The following is a 9,351-nucleotide window of genomic DNA, read 5'->3' on the forward strand; positions in this document are numbered from 1 at the left end:
GAGACAGGAACTTCTTAGAATAAGCATTACAATGCCTGTCTGCATTTGAATAATACAAGGATGATATTTACGCAAAGCACAATAATAAGCCTACAGTGAAGGAGAAAACTGACTTTGACAAGAATTCCCTTATCTACACACATCACAACTCAGGTTGTGGCAAATGCCTTTTCCACTGGGCCATCTTGCTGGCCCCATAGTAGCTCATTTTTACTAGGCTCTGTTAAGTGAGAACGTACAAAATGGGCTAGCAAAGCAGTTGTGGCACTGCACGCCTTTAATCCCAGCACTCGGGAAGCAGAGGCAGTTCTATTTCTGTGAGGCCAGTTTGGTCTACACGGCAAGTTCCAGGTTGGCTCTCCAGGGCTATATACTGAGACCGTCTCAATTAAGTAATTAAAAAGATTAAAGGGCTGGAGATAAAGCTCAGTGGGTAAGAGTGTGTACTGCTCTTGTAAGGACTAGAATTCAATTCCCAGCACACACAATGGGCAATCCATAACTGCTTGTAACTCCAGTTCCAGGGGATCTGCTACCTCTGGTTTCTGAGAGGACCTGCACATATGTTGATATACACATAATTAAAATAATAACATTAAATATTTTATATGAATATGTAGCAAAAACGAAATTACAGATGAGACGCCAAACCTACTCCATCTTGGAAACAGTCTCCATCAAAAAAAAAAAAAAAAAAAAGCCTGAGAACTTGACCTGGGGCTGAACCCAAGTTCCAGGAAGGACCCCACGGCTTGTTCTTGGCCAGAGTTACTCCCTAGCTACTTCCTAGCAGCAGTTAATCAAAGATTAGTCTGATTGTTTCAGATGTACTTTCAGACTGTTTGTGATTGAGTATGGTCTTGCTTCAGAGCACCCACCTGTTGGCTTACAATAGTCATCCAGTTAGATGCTTGCCAGGATGAATGCCCCATTTTCTATAATACCTTATCCTGATGAGGGTTTGGGGCTGCTTTACCAAATTCTCCTGTGGGTCGGCGGTGAGTAAGCCCAAACCTGAGTTTGTATTAAAAGGGATTGCATCTCAGATGGAAGAATGTTACCCTAATGGGATGACCTCTGAGTTGGCTCCTTGGTGGTCTTTTAGGGTTCAACAATGCTTCCTGGCACAACACCATCTTATCTAACGTAATCATTTAAGTGATATCCCAACACATTTGCTGTACTCTGCTTACTAGAAGCATGTCACTGGATCCAGTCCGAATTTGGGGAGGGGTCATATACTGGCATCAACAGCAAGAGGAATTGTTGGAACTATTTTTCCTTTTGTGGTAATGTAAGATCATGAGACCTGACATACATGAGACCTTGTCTCAAAAAAAGAAAATTGTTGTGGGTTAAGGATTCTCTCCATTGCTGTAAGGAGACACGACGACCAAGGCAACTTTCAAGGGAAAACATTTAACTGGGTGTTTCCTTACAGTTCCAGAGGGTGAGTCCATGACCATCATGGCAGGGATCTTGGTGGCAGGAAGGCAGGGTGCTGGAGCAGTAGCTGAGAGCTCACATAATCTGCAAGTTACAGGAAGAGAGAGCAAGACTGAGTTTGGTAATGACTGACCCCCAAAGACACACCTCCTCCAATAAGGGCACACCCACTCTAGCAAAGCCATGCCTTCCAATCCTTCCCAAACAGTCCTGTTAACTGGGGACCCAACAAAAATCTAACAACAACTTAAAATAATTGGGCTGGTGAAATGGCTCATCAGGTAAAGGCACCTGCCACCAAGCCAAATGACTTGGTCAACCCCTGGGACCCACACAGCAGAAGGGAGAAGTGATTCCCACAAGTTATCTCTGAATTCATGAGTTCTGATTTTCTTTGGCTTATTCATTCCATAGTTCCCCAGATGTTTAAAGAGGAGTGCAAACAGGCTGACAACCCTGAAAGAGAGAAATCATGTAAGCAACAGCTATGAGTTGTTACTTAATGTTTTGGATAGATTAAGCACAACAATGATTTAAAAAAAAAAAAAAAAACCACACATACACACAAAGTAAAAGTAAAGGGCAGGCCTTTAATCCCAGCACATGGGACATAGAGGCAGGCAGATGAAGCCATCTTCGTCTACAGAGTGAGTTCCAGGACAGCCAAAGCTACACAGAGAGACCCTCTCTTGAAAAACCAAAACCTCAAAACAAACAAACAACACAATACAACCAAAACAAAAAAAAAATTAAAATAAAAACGGAACATGAAAAGTCTGCTTGGACATCCTTCCAGAATGTTTTTATTTATTTATTTATTTTTTATTTATTTATTATTATTTTTTTTTTGGTTTTTCGAGACAGGGTTTCTCTGTGTAGCCCTGGCTGTCCTGGCACTCACTTTGTAGACCAGGCTGGCCTCGAACTCAGAAATCCACCTGCCTCTGCCTCCCGAGTGCTGGGATTAAAGGCGTGCACCACCACGCCCGGCATGTTTTTATTTTTTTGAGACAGAGTCAAGTCTTTAACTCAAAACACTGTGTCTCAGCCTCCAGAGTGCTGGGACAAGGGCATGCACCAACCACACCCATAATCCTAGCACTGAGGGGGGAATTACAGCAGGTTTTGTGTGCTAAGACGCATTTGTTGTTGTCTTATGTTTCTTCTTTACACACAGGGCCATGTGTCACATTCTATGCTCTCACCTTCTTGTAGATATAAGGTGATTTATTTTATGAACCAACTTAAATGGACCACAGGGCATCCAGTTGTTTAGTCAGCGTTGTTCTCAGGGCTCTGTGAGAGTGTTCTGGGATATTAGTAGAGGGGTAAAGCAGATTGCCCTACCTTCTATGGGCAGGCCCGCCTCATCCAGTCAGCTGAAGGACTGAGGAGAACACAAAGATTAATTGTCCCTTAGGTATGAGAGAATTCTTACAACCTGATGGCTTTTGAACTGGCAATCTCAGGCCCACTTCCCCTTGTCTTCAGATTCAAACAGAAATACTGGCTCTTGCTGAGTCTTAAGTCTGAGCCTAACAGCCTTTGGACCAGAGCTATCCCATTACCTCTCTTAGTTTCCAAGCCTCAGAATTTGCATTGGAAATGAAGGAAGCATTTTCCTTCCTGTACTTCTAACTATCAAGTCACCATGCTGACTATGGGACGCACCAGCCACCATAACTGTGTGAGCCAACTCCCTAAACCAAAGCAATCACCTAGGCTCTTTCTTTTGGTTCTGCTCTTGTGCTGACTTCAGGGTTCTGCTTTTCTGGAGAACCGTGAGAGTTACAGGATTCTTCCATGTTGCTATAAAAAATGTCTTCTCTTTTAGTCACATAAAATTCTATTGTTTAATCTGCTCTATACTTATTTCCTATTTTTGCTATTAATAGTAGTGCAACAATGATTAGGCTTATGCCTAATAACAGTATTGCATGAGGGGTTATCTGGATGTAAATTTTATAATTGGGGTTGCTAGGTTAAAGAGTGTCATATTCTGAGGGTGGTGACATATGCCCGCAATCCTAGCATACTGGAGATAGAGGCATAAATATCTCTACAAATTTGAAGCATTCCTGGTCTATAAAGCAGGCTCCATGCCAGTCAGGGCGAGACCCTGCCTCAAACAAAATAAATGAGTGTATGTATAGTCCTGTAAAAGGCATTGCTGACTCATCACTGAGACAAACACTGGTGACCTGTGGCCATACTTTGCTTGTTTCAAGAAATGAATTACCATTTTTTTTCTATTGATGAAGATGTGATGCAACTTGCTTTTTTCCCAGTGCTAGCTGGAGCTTCAGTAAGTGCAAACCCTTCAGATAACAGTTTCAAGGGTTCCTATAAATGGATGGCTATATTTTGTTAGGCTGAGAGATCTCTAAACCTACTTTATTTAGGGTTCTTAAATGCTTCAACCTCCCTTCTAGCCCACTCACCGAAGGTAGGGGAGAAAGAAAATTAATAAGACAAGGGAGTTGTGGACCTGTTTAGAAGGAGTTGTTTGGGGGCAATTCCACTCTTCATTGTCAGGATAGCAGCAGTCCACTCTAATAGCAAACACCAAACAAGAATCAGTAGCAGCAGCTTGATCCAGCAGAAACCACAGGCTCTGCCAAATCTGCATGAGTCAACAGAAGCAACAAGAATTAGCCGGAATACCACAAGAAGTTCTTTGGCATGTTTCTCTCTATGAAGTGAAGACCAGTGAAGACCATCGAAGAAGCAAGATCAGTGCAGCACTGTGTGCCCAGTGAAACCTATCGAAGCATTGCTCGGAGTCGAAATGCAAGAACATCCTTTCACTGTTTGTGGGGTTTCATTTATACTCTTTCCAAGCAACATGTGCCCTCTCATGTCTGCTTCAGTAAAACTTCCCCTCACTTGTCTGCTTCAGGTTTCACTATCTAGCCCTGGTTACTCTACAACTCACTATGTAGAACAAGCTGGACTTGAATTCACAGAGATCTGCCTGCCTTTAGTCTTTCAAGTGCTGGGATTCTGTGCACCACCATGTCTGGTGTGTGTGTGAGTGTGCGTGTGAGTGTAGGTAAATGAATACAGGTGCTGTGCAAGCCATATCCCTCTGGAGTTGGAGTTATAGGCTATTGTGAGCTGCCTGAAGTGTGTACTAGGAACCAAACTTGGGTCCTCGTAAGATTGCTCGTAACCACTGAGCCATCTGACCAACCATCATAGGAAGTTTCTTATAGGGATTTAAATACAGGTAATTTTTGGAGATGGTTAAACAGTCTCTGAAAGGCTTCTCTGCCTCTTTTATGTACTAGGAAATGAGCACAGGGCCTTACCAAACTTTGCAAGCATTCTCCCCCTGAGCTATATTCCCACAGGGCCTTACCATACTATGCAAGCATTCTCCCCCAAGCTATATTCCCACACTCAATCATTTTTTAAGACTTTTCAGATAATGTTCCACTAATTTGCTTAGTCTGCCCTTAAACTCACTCTGCAGCCCTGGGAGATCTTCAGCTTTTGAACCTTGTGCCTCAGCCTCTCACGTAGCAGAGGGATTATAGGCCAAATGGCACCAGGTCCCAGGCCCCAGGAAAGTTAATGTTTTTATATCTAACGCTGGAGTTTCAAGTCCAAAGATTATGAGTTGGAAAGGGAAGATGGACATTAAGTGGAACACAGTGGAATCCAAGGGTAGAAGCTCCTGAACAAGGTGAACCCGGTGTCATCTCTTACTGCTTTTGGTCCTCCTGCACATGAACTGCAGAAGCAGCGGGCCCCCTGGGTCAGCTGCCCCAGGAGTCAGAGACTCAAAGGAGAATCAGGAAAACACAGAGTCCTTGTAGGCATATCTGCTAATCTATGTCAGTGAGGTAAGTTAGCAGATCAACAAAGTGTGTGGGTGACAGATCTCTTCCTTGGAGCTTGTAAATGTCAAATTCTGTATTGCTGCTATTTTTCTTCCAATCTTTAAATCTCATGCAAAAATGTCTGTTGTAGCCCGTCCTTATTCAAAACATATGTGAAGGAAAATTTGAAAAATGCTCTTCATACGAGCTAAGTAGCACTTTATAAAGCTACAACAGTCTATATACCAGAAAACCCTAGATATATATTTAAGAGAAATACATAGTGCATTTATCAAAAGAAACACACTAAAATTCAAAAGTAGATGTTATTTTTTTGTATGCAGTATCTTTTGCTCAATATTGTCTTTAAGAATATCTATATTTTTGCATTCATTCAGCTTGTCCTTTGTCGCTGATATCATTGTATAATAACAGTGTAATTTGTTTATTTTATTGTTGATATATATTTGATTTATTCCCGTTTGAGCTTGGCTCAGTAAGTGTTTTACTGCTGTGAACAGACACTATGACCAAGGCGACTCTCTCTCTCTCTTTTTTTTTTTTTTGGTTTTTTGAGACAGGGTTTCTCTGTATAGCCCTGGCTGTCCTGGAACTCACTCTGTAGACCAGGCTGGCCTCAAACTCAGGAATCCGCCTGCTTCTGCCTCCCAAGTGCTGGGATTAAAGGGATGCGCCACCATGCCAAGGCGACTCTTATAAGGACAACATTTAATTGTGGCTGGCTTACAGGTTCAGCGCTACAGTCCATTATTATCAAGGTGGGAGCATGACAGCATCCAGTCAAGAGGAGCTGAGAGTTCTACATCTTCATCTGAAGGCCACTAGGAGAAGACTGACGTCCAGGCAGCTAGGATGAGGGTCTTAAAAATCCATGCCCACAGTAATACACCTACTCCAACTAGGCCACACGTACAAATAGTGCCACTCCCTGGGCCAAGCATATTTAAACCATCACAGAGCCTATTACAAATGCTTTGATACACACACACACACACACACACACACACACACACGGAACCATGTGTGTGTGCCTGTGCACAAGAGAAATAATGTAATATTTTTAGCATCTATCAAACTTTTTTTTTTTTTTGAGACAGGTTTTTTTTTTTTTTTTTTTTTTTTGAGACAGGGTTTTTCTGTATAGCTCTGGCTGTCCTGGAACTCACTCTGTAGACCAGTCTGGCCTCGAACTCAGAAATCCGCCTGCCTCTGCCTCCCAAGTGCTGGGATTAAAGGCATGTGCCACCACTGCCCTGCTCAAACATATTTTTATTTGTGTGTGTTTGTGTGTGTGTGCGTGCATGTGCATGGGCTTGTCTGTATGTGTAACCAAATGTGTGCAGAGTCCAAGGATACCAGAAGAGGGCATCAGATCTCTTGGAATTGGAATTACAGGCAGTTGTAAGTGGGTGTTGGGAACCAAATTCTGGTTTATTGGTTTGTTTGTTTCTGAAACAGGGTTTCTCTGTGTAATAGCCCTGGCTGTTCTTGTAGACCAGGCTGGCCTCGAACTCACAGAGGTTCACCTGTCTCTGCCTCCTGAGTTCTGAGATTAAAATTGTGTGCCACCACCACCAGGCTCAAATCCTGGTCTTTTGTTTTGTTTCAAGACAGGGTTTCTCTGTGTAGTCCTGGCTGTCCTGGAACTCACTCTGTAGACCAGGTTGGCCTTGAACTCAGAAATCAACCTGCCTCTGCCTCCCAAGAGCTGGGATTAAAGGCTTGTGCCACCACTGACCAGCTCAAATTCTGGTCTTAGAGCAGCAAATTCTCTTATCCACTAAGCATCTCTCTAGCCCCCAAGCATCTATCAACTTTATTACATATTATTTTTCCAAGGATATTTATTATAGTTTAATTTTTTTATTTCATAAAGTTCAGACTACTCCGGAGCTGGAAGTGGAGTTTGCCTAACCTGCAGTTGCTCATTCCTTCTCATCTACGGCCCTCAACTCTATAAAGCCTGCTATCCTAGCTTTGGATAATAAGGCCTTGGGCACAGGAAGCTCCTTATAGGTCTGGGCACTTCTGATGTTACCATACATATGTCTCAGTGCATGGGCCCACTGAGAACAATGAGAAACAGCCATATAACTTCTATCTTGGTGTTCTGTTGGCACTCAAAGCCTTATTTTCCCCAGGCAGCTTTCCAAAACCATTTGTGGCCTTTCCTGGAGACATGTAGCATGCTTTAGTACAGGCTGCTCCATATCACAGGTTTTCCCAGGTACCCAAGATGCTCAGAGTCTAGGAACATGAGGAGTGTTGGCAAGATCAAGAAACTACAGTTCAAGGCTGGCGAGATGGCTCAGTGGGTAAGAGCACTGACTTGCCCTTCCAAAGGTCATGAGTTCAAATCCCAGCAACCACATGGTGGCTCACAACCACCCATAATGAGATATGATGCCCTCTGTGGTGTGTCTGAATTCAGCTACATTGTACTTATATATAATAATAAATAAATCTTTAAAAAAAAAGAAACCACAGTTCTTTTTGTGTGGTGGTCTCACAGTAAGCTGGGGGTGTCTCGCTTTGGGAGTCTCTTAGCACAGTAACTTACCTATCTTAACATATTCAGAAAGTATGTTAAAAGGAGTTGACAATTAGAAAATTGCCTCAGACAGTAAACTGTTAGCGATTATTCTGCTTTCAATAGAGCTCAACAAGAGATGGGTTTCAAGTGAAAAGCAGCAAAAGAGAAACAGGAATCCTGAAACTGAAAATCAACACACACCTAGGCAGCAAAATAAACATGAGAAATAGGAATCAGAGGGGACTATGGTAAACTGATGTTCCAGAGAGGCAGGGGCCCGCTACCCCCAAAGCCCTGGGTTCTTGTTTGGAATGTAAATGTGAGACTGTGTTGTTAGATCTGATATTTCAAAAGAAGACTGGAAATGAGAATCCTCTGTGAAGAAGTAGGATGAGGGGCAAGAAGATGGGAAGAAAATTATTTATAAAAGTCTCCGGGGGCTATACATCTGCAGGCTGCTTTTGCCTGGCGTGGTGGCCTTCAGGATACTTTGGAGCCACTGTCTGCTGACTTGGAAAAGAACAGATATGGAACACACCACGGGGCTTCTGGAAAGGTGGGAGTAGGGGTTGTGTAGGCTGGGATTAGAATGAAAAGTTCTCAATGTCCGCTCTGGAGGACAGAATTTTCTCAACAGCAGGGAGCGCACGTACCATCCAAAACAACGATAAAAAGTTTGAGAAGCCCTGCTGAAGACAGCAGGGAAGCACTGGGCCCTCTGAAGTAACGCTATGAAAACAATAGCTCAGAAAGACTATTTGTTACCAGCGTGCAGACAGAAGATCAGAGTCAGGTCAACAGCCATAAGGACACGGAAGAGTCGGACCTTGAGGACTCTTACAGGCAGCGACCACATTCTATTGGAAAAACAAGCAAGCTCTCAGCGGTCCAAGGCCTGTCTCCGCTAGTTAAGTTGGAGGGATCGGGAACCTGTGTGTTCTGGACTGCTCTTTCGGCACTTTAAACCTCTTGTCCTAGTCAGTGTATATAAGGATAGAGATAGTCGCACATCGACAGGTGGGCCTGTGGCAAAAATCCAAAAGCCTTAGTAAGTGCTCTATGAAGACGCCCACACCCTGTCGGGTGGGTCGAGACGCATCCCGCTGCCATGGCGACCGCCTCCTTGGAGACCAGGAGCAGAAGCTCCTGTCCCCGGGGGCGCCCGCGTACGCTCCCTTCCCCCCTTCCTACGCCGCGTGCCTTCTTTGTTCTAATGCTTATAGGGAATGGGTGAGAAAGGAAGACCGAAATCCAGACTCAGTCCAGTAGGAAAGATGACTGCTTAGCTCCGAGACAAAACTGCCGCGGATCGGAAACCTCATGGGGAAGGTCGCTCTGGTCGGTTTCCAGCAGCGGTTCCTACATTGCTCCCAGCCCGCTTCACCACCCAAGCTCGTGCCGCTGGGGTGACGTCGACTCGTGGGGCTCAGCCTCCGCGCACACGTGATGTGGAATCTCGTCGTTAATGGGTGGATCTCAGAGACAGCGCATTGGTCTAAAGTGCCCTAGCTCCGCCCCTCCACGCCC

Source organism: Mus caroli, unplaced genomic scaffold (genome assembly GCF_978045245.1).
Source record: "Mus caroli unplaced genomic scaffold, Mus_caroli_1 scaffold_2, whole genome shotgun sequence".
NCBI lineage: Eukaryota > Metazoa > Chordata > Mammalia > Rodentia > Muridae > Mus > Mus caroli.